The 14447-nt window shown below is 39.6% G+C and overlaps 1 pseudogene; it reads left to right on the forward strand.

Moving 5' to 3' along the window:
- The first annotated feature begins 1857 nt into the window (after nt 1–1857).
- LOC117694002 (ferritin heavy chain pseudogene) lies at nt 1858–2486 on the forward strand (annotated as a pseudogene).
- The last annotated feature ends 11961 nt before the right edge of the window (nt 2487–14447 follow it).

The following is a 14447-nucleotide window of genomic DNA, read 5'->3' on the forward strand; positions in this document are numbered from 1 at the left end:
AATAACCAGAAGGGCTAAGATCAAAGACTCCTAGTGACAGCACATGTTGTCAAGGATGTGGAGAAAGAGGAACACTCCTCCACTGCTGGTAGGATCGCAAACTTTCTGTAATTCTACGTCCAGGGTATTTGATGCCTTCTTTTGGTCTCTTTGGGCACCTCCTCTACAGACACACAGATAAAAATATTTTTAAGAGAGAAACTTGAAGCAATCCCACTAAGATCAGGGACTAGACAAGGCTGCCCACTCTTACCCTACCTATTCAATATAGTACTGGAAGTCTTAGCCAGAGCAATTAGACAACAAAAAGAAGTCAAAGATGAAATTGTTTCTTAATTGGTATGTTGTACAAAAACCAACCAAATGAACAAAAAACACCAAACATTTAAATATAAATTTGATACTAAGTGTCACTTAAATAATATACTTAAAAGAAAAATCTAGGTATAAACCTTCATATTTCTGAGTTAGGCAATGGTTTCTTAAGACACTAAAAGCACAAACTATGAAAGAAAACCTCCATTAATTGTACATGAAAATTAAGAAATTTTAAATTTCAAAAGTCCACTCAGAAAGTAAAAAGACAGTAATACACTGAACAGGGGAAAGTATTTGTAAATCATATGACTGAAAAGGGCCTTTATCTATAATTATACAAAACAGTTATACCCCAACAATAAAAAGACAATTCATTTTTAAAAATAAGCAAAGGACTTGAATCTGTGTAACTCCAACATGGCTGCCTTGCCTGTCCTCAACGGAAGAGAATGTACCTAGCCCTGAAAAGAATTGGAGTGCCAGGAGTGGGGATACTCAGTGGGTCCTTCTCCGTCTCAGAGGGGAAGGGGTGTGACATGGGGAAGGGGTTGTGGGAAGGGGGTCTGGGAGGGACACTATCTGGGACTCTAGAACATTTTGTTGTTGTTAAATTTGTTTTATGTTTCTGAAGATTTATTTTACATTGTTTTAAAAGTGTGTGTCTGTGTATGGAGTGGTGTGGTGGGGGAGGTGTTATCAGAAGACAGCAGGTGACTTCAGCAGACAGGAGTGTCAAATGCCTCTAGAGCTGGAGTTACAGATGCCCCTGAGCCATCTGACTGGTTGGAGCCAGATTCTGATCCTCAGCAGAACAATTTGCGGTTTTAATAGCTGAGCCATCTCTTTAGCCCCTGGATTTTATGGTTTTTTTAAAAATTATTTTACCGTATTTTTATTTATTATTGTGTATATGTGTGTACAGGCTTGGGCATGTTACTGAACAAATGAGATCACAGGACAGATGTTGAGAATCATTCCTCTGCTTTCACAAATTCTGGGGACCGAACTCCATGCTCCTATTTTTTCAGAAATACGAGGTGTGTTTATCTCTCCCTAGGAGGGCTCATTACTATAGATATTGAAGTCACAGGCCAAGGCAACTAAATCTTTACAATACAAAATAATGGCATCACACAGGAAAAAAACTACTTTAACGGAACAATCATGATTAAGTGATATTCAAATAACTTCCTTAAAAAAACCAACCACCCACACAATTTAATAGGAACAAACAAACAAACAAAACGTGGGTGTTTATTCACAAATTTAAAAGATATTATAGAATTAGAATGATCTGTATAATGCCTTCCAGGTTGCTATGATACACTGTCCTCTTACTTTGTTCCTCAACCTTTGACCTGGTTCAACCGCCTTGGGCACTTACCGCCTGCCTGCCGTTGCAGTCTCTGGTGCTTCCCCCACTTGTTGGGCGGTTACTGCTTCGGTCTCCGCCTCAGAACCTGACTGGCTAGAGCCAGGAGCTGATATTCTCTGACTCCCAGATACTCCTCCCTCTCCAGAAGTGACTGAGACTCCTGCCGCCACTTTCGCCACTTTCGCCAGCTCCACAGCTCGCAAAAGGTCAGGTGCTACCTTCCTGCCCCAGCCGACCTCGTGCTGCCATGGCCACTTCTGTTTTACAGCTTGAACAGACTTACCTGTCGGAATCTAATGCTGCCCTCAACTCCCAGATCCAGTTGCAGCTGTATGGCAGTTACATCTACCTCTCCATGGCCTCCTTCTGCAATAAAGAGGAGGTGGCCCTGGGGTCCTTCGCTCTCTTCTTCCTGCGTCAGTCCCAGAAATGGATGGAACGCACCGAGATGATCTTCACCCTGCTGACCGAGCGCCAGGGCTCCCTAACCCTCGGGAGAATTGCCAATCAAGACCGCCAGGACTGGCTGGATGGCCTCATGGCCATGGAGTGCGCTTTCCATCTGGAGAAGACAATCAACCAGAGCCTTCTGCAGCTGTACAACCTGGCTAGCAACAAAGGCGACCTCTACCTATGTAAGTTCCTGAAGAGCCATTTTCTGCCACAGCAGGTAGAAATCATCAAGGAGATGGGTGGCTACTTGACCAACCTTCGCCGGCTGGGGGCTCCAGAAAATCAAAACGCCGAGAAGCTCTTCGACCAACTCACCATGGCGAACAGCATCAAGAACTGAAAAATGAGACTGTCCTCGCTAGGGTGGGGTCTTCCTCAGCTCTTCGGGCAAGATGCTCCCATTATATTTCTAGAAGCTTTTCTAGTCTTTCTGTTTAGCATTCTTTGCAATAAATTTGTTTCCTAGCAGAATAACCGTTTCCGTTGAGTCATATGTGTAAAATTCTCACCTTTAAAGAATGAAGACAGATTCCCTTGCAGGTCTAAAACAAGTATCCAGGTGTCTCTTCACACACCCAAGCCAAGCCGGGTCTCCTTGCAGCTGAGAGCTCAGGTAGGTGGAAGGGAAAGGATATTTACAGGTCCTGGGAAAAGAACCAAATTAGCCTTCTCTTAAAAACACTGTGAGCTTGGGGTGGGGGTGGGGTAGGGGTGGGGTGGGGGTGAGGTGGGGTAGAGTAGAATGAGTGGCCTGTATGTAGCGCTGGGGTCTAAGCATGGGGATATTGCAAATGTGCGGTAAAAGTTTAGACACATGGATGAAGTCAAGTAAATGTAATTGGTAGGGATTGAAACAGTGGTCGAAGGCCTCCAGAGCTGGAGTTACAGATGCCCCTGAGCTGCCTGGCTGGGTGGAGCCAGACTTGGGTCTTCAGCAAAAGGCAGTTTGTGGTTTTAATAGCTGAGCCATCTCTTTAGCCCTTGGATTTTACTTTTCTGTTTTTACTATTTTATTGTATGTTTTATTTTATTTTATTTTATTTTATTTATTATCGTGTGTATGTATGTTACAGGCAGTGCACATACTACACAAATAAAATTATCTTCTTTATTATTTATTCTCAGTTAAAAAACAAGCAGTTTTCAATCTGGAGGTCGAAAGACCCTTCCTCAGGGTCTGCATATCAGATATTTACATTATGAATCATAACAGTAGTAAATGACAGTTATGAAGTAGCAATAAAAATAATTTTATGGTTTCGGATCACAAGGTCACAGCATTAGGAAGGTTGAGGACCACTAGACTAAAATAAAGTCTTCCACTTTATCTAAAGCCCATGATTTTATTAAAATATGCAAATATTAGCTTTTGCTGCTTTCAGGTAATACAGTGAGACAGCCTGTATGGAAGAATGCTTATGACAGGATTACTCTGGGCAATGGTGATAATAGGTAGCCAAAATTGGAATAACCTCTTCATAGCCATGAGGTTAACAAACAGAAATAAAAACAGTATAACTTTGCAGCTCCAAGAGCTTTTATTTATATTATTTATATTTTATTTCTATAATAATCTCAGAAAGTGCCAGGCAGTGGTGACTCACGCCTTTAATCCCAGCACTTGGGAGGCAGAGGCAGGCGGATTTTTGAGTTTGAGGCCAGCCTGGTCTACAGAGTGAATTCTAGGACAGCCAGGGCTACACAGAGAAACCCTGTCTCAAAAAACCAAAAAAAAAAAAAAAAAAAAAAAAAAAAAAACCTAAAGGGGGGGCTACAAGGGAAGTTATAGAATTGGAACAGAAACATACTTCTGATCCAGTATGATATTTTCTTTTGTTATCCTTGTTGTGGATATCAATGAGTTAAAAAGGAGTCTGTGGGTAAACTGGGAATTCAGCCAGATCACCAGCCCCAAAAGGGAGGGAAATCCCCCAAACTGGTAAAGGCAACCTTACTCACTGTAGCCTTTCCCTTAATTACAGATGTGCCTTCTAGCCTAGGGAAGATATGACTTTTAAACATCAGCCAAGGAAAGAGACTGTCTGAGAGTCAGTAAGGTACCACCCAGGTAGGGAGTCAATTCTGTCTTTAGACGCCCTTCCCCAACACAGGCCATAACCTGAGTTGCTTCAGTTGCCTGGGAAGATCAGAGGGTTGGAAATCCCCAGAATGAATTATCATCCAGATGTCTTCATTGGGAGTAGCTTCTCTTTAAGCACAATAAATAAGGGGTGGCTGCAAGACACACTAGCTCATCTGGAAGCCCTCAGAGAGAAGCCTGCATGTTTGCTGGATTCAGCACACTGGAATTTCTGTGCTAAATTGTTATCTGTGGTCTAGTCACAGAGATCTGCAGCTCACTCCAAACTTGCCTGACAGGTCTCCCCACTTCCTCTCTCTCTCTCTCTCTCTCTCTCTCTCTCTCTCTCTCTCTCTCTCTCTCTCTCTCTCTCTCGTGATTGGCTTTCCAGGAAAATCAAGAGACACCATTAAGAATGCTAGGTTTTGATTTTACCTGAAAAAGTAGTATTTCCTTGTGTGCAGGACTCAAAAGATAACAGTGATTAGACTTCAGTTCCCATTACAAGTCACTCTTTGTCAGGTCACATTTTGCAGCTTAAAAAAAAAATCCCTGACAGGGAAATCTTGGCACAGGAGCAACTCAATTGTTTCTTTTAAAAAGAGTCCCTATTTCATCTTTAATTGTGTGTGTGTGTGTGTGTGAGTGAGTGTTTAGAAGGGCCAGAAAACAGTGGCCTACCCTCTGCAGCTGAACTAGCAGATAGTTGCATAATAACAGACACACAGGCGCTGGGAGACGGACCAGATCCTGTGCCTGAGCAGGGTGTACTCTTCACCACCGAGCCAGCTGTCTCTCTAGAGTCCAGCCCCACTGATTTTATCTTTATTCTGCTGCCCTTTGACTCTGTTTTGACAGTCACAAACAGGCTCTGGAACATGTGAGACTGTAATGAAAATGAATAGGAAACTTTTAGCCCGCTGAAATAAGTTCCATTTTATTTTCTAGATATTAGAATATCTCCCTTTACTGAGACATTCCTTGTTTTCCCATGCTGCCACACACCTGACAGAAAGGTAGAGACAAACTTCTTCTAGATGTGCCACCCTCTCCATTCCTTGATAACTGAACTTTAAATACTTAGTAGAAAGATATGACTTGTTCTTTGAGCCCTGAACTTACCACCCGGAGACATACAGCTAGATGATAGTCACTGACCATGCTCTGTTGCTTTGGGGGAATGATATCTGAAACAGTGGCTGTTTCTATGGGTACCAGAATCTCAGGAAGTTATCATATCAAGACATACTAGAGGGAAATGATAAAATTGATAACTTCATTTCTGCCTCAAACATGAATTCAAATGAACTGTTCTGAATAATTTACCTCTGGGAGGAAAATCTTCACTGTATCACAGAAGGAAAATTTTTAATAGATAGCTGTCACCAACAACTTATATTTCATTTTCTAGAAAAAGGAAAAGTACTTTTTCTTCATCAATGTGTGACAAGCAGTACAAAGTACCCTTTAATTTCTCCCAAATCTTTTCTAGTCTAGAAATTTACTCTACATTTCTGATTTTTATATTTGACTTTATTTTTTATCATCTACCACCGATTCTAGTTTCCTTTCACAAGCCCAAGAAATATGTCTAACCAAATTGCTGGTAGAGGAAGGCCTTATCAGTCATATTGGAAATATATAAGGCTTTATAATTTAGAATTCTATTTTAAACAAAGCATTATGTGTGCATATGCACATGCATGCCTGCCTTCATGTATATATGCTGTGTGGTCTTTGAGTCGTGCTTTGGGACCATATTGATGAAGAATCTGGTTCAGACAACCCGGAATGATGGGTGGGGTCTGGAGGATTGTATTAGAAACTGTTATTTAAAAGGTACAGAGGAGGATTCACTAGGCCACAAAGGGAGTGGGGTGAGGTATGAAGACGGAAAGATAATGGCAGCAGAGTTTTCAAACTCTTGTTTCAGTTTGGACTGAGTTAGGTTATAAGCCATAAGCCAGAAAAGCAGGTTTGAAAAAGACAGTTTTCTCTTCCATAAGGGGAAATGAATGCGAAGGAAACTGGGTCAGGAGTGCTGTGGGATTTTCTGTCACATTTCACTAATTCCAACAGGCACCTCCCCCCTCTCATATATTTGAATCACATCTTTGAAATAGGGGTGGTTAGTGTCCTACCATTACTGTTACTGTGGTTGTCATTGCCTGAGCATGTGCTTTAACAGTGGCCCCATTGACTGAAAACTCCTACAGATATTGAGGAAAACTCTTAAGAAATAGCATCACAGCAGCGTGCTTGATGGCATAGAGGAGGCCATTCAGATTCTGAGCATAAGACTGATTTAAAAGAAATTTGTATCTCAAGAAGTTCTAGTAGTACTTTACACCATCAGTCATCCCATTTATTTATTTTAATAGTACTTTATAGTTATTATTTATGTCTCTTTTATGTATATGTGAAAGTGATATAATGATAAAAAAATTGCACCAAAATAAGTGTAAAGAAATCTTTCAGAAGACATACATTGAAAAAGAACTAAGAAATATATGAGGTAAGACAACGTTGTGCCCTAATTTAATTAGTGACATTGTTTAATATTTCCTCAGACATAAAAATGATACTCTGCTTTAAAATCATCTTGCTGGGCAGTGGTGGCACACACCTTTAATCCCAGCACTTGGGAGGCAGAGGCAGGCAGATTTCGGAGTTCGAGGGCAGCCTGTCCTGAGTTTCAGGACAGCCAGGGCTACACAGAGAAACCATGTCTAGAAAAACAAAACAAAATAAAACAAAACAAACAACAACAATAAAATAATCTGGCTTCATTTGATAACATATTTTACTGTGCTTGTTCCACTGTTGAGAGCATACAGAACTAAAAGTATTTCATGGTCCAACATAGCTACTCTAAACCTAAACATTTCATTATTGTTCCAGAAGAGATCTGGATATTTGTTTGGAGGAAGGAAAAGATTAGAAATCTAGATAAAATAAATGGAGAATTGAACCTTGAAATAAAATTGTAGGGGAAGGGGGATTACCGTGATCTCTGATGACTGAGGAGAACATTGTCACAGGGGCATTTATTTTCCCTTCAAACCAGAGGACTCAAGAGAAGGCCTCAGAGTAGATCCACTTAAATATATGTTTTAGTTCAAAATGAGAACACTTTATTAAACTTTTCATTTTAGAGCAATTATATTCTATGTGATTGTGAACTATATAAATATATGTTTCTCTCTTTTGTTTTTTATTTTACTTTTATGCATATGATGTATGTGTGTGTTCATGTGTGTACGTTCATGTATGTGTGCATGTTTGTAGAGGTCAAAGGTCAATGTCTAGTGTAATCTATTATACATTTTCTTTTTCTGTCTTATCCCTTTAGTCTCTTCCAAATTCATGATTTTTTAATTGTTACATGTGTGCACACACACGTGTGTGTGTGTGTGTGTGTGTGTGTGTGTGTGTATATGTTCTAAAATATATGAATACAGCCTGCTCAGTCTGAATAATGGTGCTGGTATATATAAGATTTCAGGGCTGACCAATTGCTACTGGATATTCAATTAGGGGGAACTTTTCCTTTGGTTCTCAGCATTCTTTAGTAGCTCAGACTGTTTCATCCCAGGTTGAGGGACTGTGAGATTTTCCCCCTTTCTATGTTTGCATGTCTATTGTTTAGCTTATTTCGTGTTATTTATTTATTTATTTATTTATTTATTATTGAATATTTTATGTATTTAAATTTCAAATGTTATCCCCTTTCCTGGTTTCCCCTCTGAAACCACCCTATCCCACTCTCCCTCCCCCTGCTTCTATGAGGGTGCTTGCTGACAGAAGCCTGTTAAAACTGTCTCCTGAGAGACTCTGCCAGAGCCTGACAAGTACAGAGGTGGGTGCTCACAGCCAACCATTGGACTGAGCACAGTAACCCCAATGGAGGAGTTAGAGAAAGGACCGAGGAGCTTATTTCTGAGACAGGATTTACTTCTCATTCAGCTAGGCTAGCTGGCCAGCAAGTCTCAGGGTTCCCGCTGCCTCTGTTCCCTCAGGGCTAAGAGATGATTACTATTATTGCTCTTAAGAATTTGCTGGAGAGGCAGGGGGAGGGGATGGAATAGGAGGTTCTGGAGGGGAGATTTGGAAAGGGGATAACATTTGAAATGTAAATAAACTATGCAATAAAAGAAAAAAGAAAAGAAAAAGAAAAAAAAGAAAAAAAAGAATTTAGGTCATTATGTTAATGATGGTTTTGTAGCAAGCCCTTTACTAGGAAAGCCATGTCCTCAGCCCCTGAATAAAAATAAAAAGCCAGTCCAACTTCATCTAACATTAGCATCTTCTAAACCATGACTTCTGATGAAATACAAAAATACAATGGCACATTGCTATTAACTAACTTCATGTATATCTTAGTTTTTCAAGCAGTGTCTTTTTCTTACACTGGGTTCTATTTCAGGATGGCATATTGTAGTTAATTTTCCTGTTTCTTCTATCACTGTGTAGCCCTTTTTATGGTTTTTGTCAGTTTTGAAAAATACCCTTCAGGTATTTTGTTGACTATTTCTTAATTTGGAGTTATCAGATGTTTGTCTCACCATTAGACTTGCATTCTAGACATAAGGGACGAAGATTATGGGACTGAAGTGTCTTTCTCTGACACATAAACTCAAAAGTATGTTGTCCAGCCAACATAACAGCACTGTCCATGCTATCCTTTCTTATTTGCTTATAGTAATGTTGACCAAGCTTTTCTACTGTAAATATGCTATTTTTCTCCTTTTCCAAACTCTATTTTGTAATGTAGGTCATTAAATCTAGTTCATATACAAAAAGCAGCAAGGAGAAATTAAGCCTCTTTGTCTAGACAGATTATCTACCCACAGTAATTGAAATCCTTCTATAAGTAGTGTGTGTGTGTGTGTGTGCATCACTTACAACTGATTTATTCAATCATTTCTATTTTTATATGAACTCATTTATAATTATTACTTTGGTTTGTCTTTCTAGAGTCTTGTAGAAAAACTCTTACAATTAACTCCTCTGTCACTTTGACATTCCATCAATTCATATTCTCCTTCTCCTCCTCTCCCCTCTCCACCCCTCTCTCATATTTGTGTGTGTGTATGTGTGTGTTATTCATGTACACATGTGCACACAAAACACTTTTTTGTGTGTAGTCCTACAGGCCACAAATGATCTTCATTCACGAGCTATATTTCCTAGCAAATGTAGAGCCACAACCACAATGGAACCAAGTACAATGATCAAAAGATCGTGGGGAGCTCAGCTCCAGAGGATAGATCTGCATTACAGCTGCCACATTCTGGGATCAGTGAAGACCCAGGAAGAAGGGACAGAAAGATGGAAAGTTCCAGAATACTAGGAAGTCTGGTTTGAAACAATCTGTCTAAAAATGGTTGGTTGTATAAACAAGATGGGAAGAATGGTAACATCAAAACACGTGCTAACATGGGCAGGGGAAAATTTCATGGGATCTCACCATTAGTCAAAGAACTGCTGGCAACAAATGACTGGTGAAAGAGGAAGAATTAGCCTTTCCCCGGGATGAGTCCCCTTATTGGTTATCCAACACGGAATGATCAACCATGAAATTATAATCACACAAACAACAAAAGCAGACTCTGCTCTAGTGTATGGAGATATATGTACATGTTGGTAAAAATTAAAATCAAAGAAAAGGGGGCTATCAATTTCAAAATGGAGGAGCATATGGAAAGGATTAGAGGGAGTATATCTGAAAGGGGTAGGGGAAGGAAGGAGATGGGAGAATATGATGTAATTATATTTTAATTAAAACTGTATAATAATTAAAAACACTTCTCACTTCCTGGTTCTGCAAAATGCTTCATACTCATAACATATTTCTCATGCTCTAGAACTAGTCATTTCTCCAAAGATTCCTAGTCCTTTTTATTAGAATAATAGTATTCAAAAACCAAGATGTTGGAGAGTTAATGTGTTTTAATTGGGAAAGCTTTCACAAAATTTCATACTTCTGGTTTCTCATGAAAATACTACATAAGACACCATTTCATAAGATATCACATGGAACCCTCACATGGAACTTAATTTCTGCTGCCACCTTAAAGCATGCATATTCTTTAGAGCACTAGAGTACAAACCATTCAAGCAATATAAAAGTTTACAGTATCCCTATTTATTCATAGCCCCTTGTACTTAAGACTTTTTATCCCAGATAAAGGAGAGTAAAGGAAAGAAAGTTAGTATGGCTCTAATGTTGCAGATGGGGGACAGTTTTTGTCCCTTTTGTTCTGTGTCCATTGGTCTTTGAGTCCCTGATATGGAGAGGGGACCATGGGTTTCCCTTTAGTCTCTAATTTTTGTTAATTTTAAGTCAGAAGAGTGCTGATACAGTTTAGTCTGCAGGTATCTCACTTCTTTAGCCCCACATTGCTCAAACATTAAGCTTACTTTAGCTTTTGTAAACATCTACGTTTTTAATGCCAGGCACTGACCATTAGTGTCCTGCAGTAACTCCAACTACAGCTCCCCAGAATTTTGCTTCGGGAACACAGCCTATAAAGCATCTTACAGCAAGCAGGGATCCTACATTTCCATTTTTGGCTGACCTATGCTAATAGGCAGCACTCAGTCTTATGCAGCTGCAACTCGTCAAGCTACAAGAATCACTGACCTGGTAATATACGTTCAGTTGTGCAATAGTGTCGTGTCTATTATGGGAATAACCAACCACGTTCTTATTGGATTTAAGGCCCACCAAATAAGATGGAAATAATGTCTTGTACCGTTTTTAACTGTGCCAAAACCCATGGTTAGGTCATAGGCTCTAGGCAAGAAACTAATTAATATTGTTATTCTACTAGATAGACATAGAATTACAGTGTTCTCTAAAGTCTTATCTTTAAACTCATAGTTAGGTGCATCTCTCAACCCTCATAATTGAAGCTTCTCTTTGCAGTAGACTCACAACAGGTCAGTGTGCAGAGGATAAAAGTGCTAAACTCTAAATGGCACATTTGTACCATCGCACCCCCTAAGCTCAGTGAAAATTATGGAAGATGGAGCAGACATATTGTAAGACCCAGTGAAACAATATATTCTAGGCATCACAGCGTTGTTTGCACGCATAAATTTATAGAAGCTATGACTGTATACATAAGACCTGCCCCAGACCAGGCCAGCATGTACATGGAAGGGGCTCATAAAATCCCATCACTAACTGAGAAGCTATTGGCAATTGCTGGCGTTCGAGGGAAGGGTCACTCTATTTTACTCAGGGATGCAGCTGCAATTGAGAGGCTACCCATGCTCTAATGAACAGTCCTACACTCATGCACATACAAGTAGCACTGAGTGGAGTCAGTCAGAGGACTCAATAAGCCCATGATTGGGGTTATATGAGGACTATGAGGAGAGTGGATGGGGTGGATTCGATCAAAACACTGTATTATGCATGTTTATCAAACAATAAAACCAAACTAAAAGCAAATGTAGCTATTTTAATATATTAAATATATATATATATATATATATATATATATATATATATATATAGCTCATTTTCATCTTCTTTGCCAACAATTGCTTATCATCTGCATTTTAGATGGCCATTCAATCTTGGTTTTACAACCTAATAGCTTAAGTGTTATCAATTAGGTTTTAAATTATAGTTTTGTCACCTCTTGCTACTGAGTTAATCACTATTTAGCTTCTCCAAGCACTCATAGATACTATCTTCTTTGAGACCATATATACTTGAAACTCCTCAGTGCCTGTATACTTGCATGTCATGCAGACTGAAGATTGTCACATTGTCACATCTTGGCTGTTTGAATACTTGGAGACTCTGCTTCATTGTATTCTGATTTGAATAATACAGAGAGAAAATTTTATTTGTGTCCTTTTTGCATCACCAGCCACTTATTTTCTCTCAAACATCTCTGCTTTGCTTATATTTCTTTATCAAGAAATGACTCAGGGCTAGTCATTATAAGATTTTTTTGATACAAATAAATATTTAAAGGGTAAGAGGGCTTTTTGATTACAACCCTTGGAAATTACTTTGATGACTCTTCAGCCTTCAAACACATTTCCACAAGGGCATAGAAGAAAACACAAACCAAAATGCTCCCTTAAGAAAGTAAGAGCCTTAAACCATGGAGCTTATTGAATGATTTAGAAAATACATCAAGAAGCATGGAGAGATGGAGGAGGGACAGGGAAAGCTATTAAGATGAAGTGACTCCACCACCCATATCCTCTTTCTTATATTTCTATGCCAGTTCTCTCTTCACTACTTGAGACTTGCTCACTGGTGCTAACACACAGTTGATATATTCGAGAAGCGTAGGGACAAATAACCCTGGCTACAGTTTTAACTCTGAACATCTGCTGTACAGCTGGGATTTTTTTCTGTTATTTTTATCAAAAATATGGACCTGGTAGTTGTCACTAATGTGTAACAGATCTTAGGGTGCTCTGTCACAAATACTTGAGTTTGACTTGGTCTTGTGATCTCTAACATTCAAACAAACTTATTTATTTTGTCTACTTCTTTCTGTGTCTAATATGTTTCACAAGAACATTCAATATTTCATTCACCAATCCTCATTGTTTCATTTTCCTATTAAACATTATTAAGCAGTAAATACTAGGAGTGTACTTGATGACAAAACAGTTGCCTAGCAAGTGCCAGGACTGCAGTTAGTTCAGTAATTATCACCCACCAAACATGATGCTCCAAAAGCATTTCCAAATCTGAGCCCCAATGATAGACTGCTGTGATGAGGTGCCATGAATCTTTCGAAGAGCATGGCTGGTACATTTATTTTTTTACCATGGGTCTGTTGACTGAAATTGTTATTATCCACCTTCATGATCATCTGAAAGCCCTTCTGCTGACATATGTAGCTCACCAAGAAGGGATTATAAACTCTATTTTCTTTAACTAACTTGGTCTCCTAGCCCCCCAGAGCTTCAAATGACCTAGAAAAAATAGAAACATCATCTTCCTTAAATGGGGTGTTCTTTTTTTTCCCCTTCTAATTTTTAAAGTCAGAGGACAATTTTATTAGAGTTTTAAAGAAAGGCCCCAGGGCAGGCAAATATGAATCTTGGCAACTACCCAGAGTAGGAAAATAGAGAAAAGAGAAAAAAGCCATGAGGTATGAGTTAAGTCAGCATGGGGATCACTCTCATGGTAGACATACAGCCATGTGGTGGGTAAACTCAGAGTTTCTACTGCTGTGATAAAACACTATGGCCAAAAGCAACTTGGGGGAAGAAAGGCTGTATTTCACTGTTTAGCTTGTAGTCTATCATCCAGGGGAAGTCATAGTGGGAATTCAAGTCAGGAACCTGGAGGCACAAGCTGGTGCAGGAGCCTTGGAGAAGTGCTTACTGGCTTGCTCCCCATGGCTTGCTGGGCCTGCTTTCTTCTAGCACCCAGGACCACCAGCCCAGGGGTGGTACCACCCACACTGCACGGAGCACCTGACCATCAATCATCAATCAAGAAAATGCACCACAGAGTAATCTGGTGGGAGCATTTTCTCAATTGAGGTTCCCTCTTCCAAAATAACTCTAGCTTACATCAAAAGCTGGTATAAAACCAGCCAGAACTTTGGGGATAGGAGGTTTAGAAAAGTGAAGCATGGCGTTAGAGAAGGTGTGCTTGGAAGAGAGAGAGAAACAAGACAAGGGGAAGTTCCATTCTTGTAAGTAATTCATACCTATAAAGCTGCATGCCTGTCTGTAGCTCTGTAAGAGACTACAGTAGGGACAATAATTCTAGGGGGACAATTATTCCATTTATGATTTAAGATAAATCTGCCTTCTTAAGAAGAAGTCCCAGTTGACTGGCTGACTCAACTAGATTACCTTTTAAGGGAGAAAACAATGACATATCTCTACCCAGAGGTAGATTCTGTTTCTCAGGGTTGTTGTTATTATTGCTGTTTTGCTTTGTTCTGTTCTGGTTTTGGCTAGGAGGTAACAGTTTTCCCCTAGTGTGCCTTTAATGTCTGAAAATACAACCCTCACATCGCTTCGGAGATGGGCAAAAATTAGGGAATACATATAACCCATTTTTACCCTACAAAAATCTAGAGATCCAGTTCTTCTTTAGAAGAGAACAGTATGTGGCCTGCAGTTTCGGCCCCACCCTCAAATACAGCCTCTGGGCAGTTTGGGTCATTTAGGAGGAAATAAGAAACCAGACATTCCCTCAGGGATTTGGTTAAAGGACTA

The sequence above is a fragment of the Arvicanthis niloticus genome, chromosome X (genome assembly GCF_011762505.2).
Source record: "Arvicanthis niloticus isolate mArvNil1 chromosome X, mArvNil1.pat.X, whole genome shotgun sequence".
NCBI lineage: Eukaryota > Metazoa > Chordata > Mammalia > Rodentia > Muridae > Arvicanthis > Arvicanthis niloticus.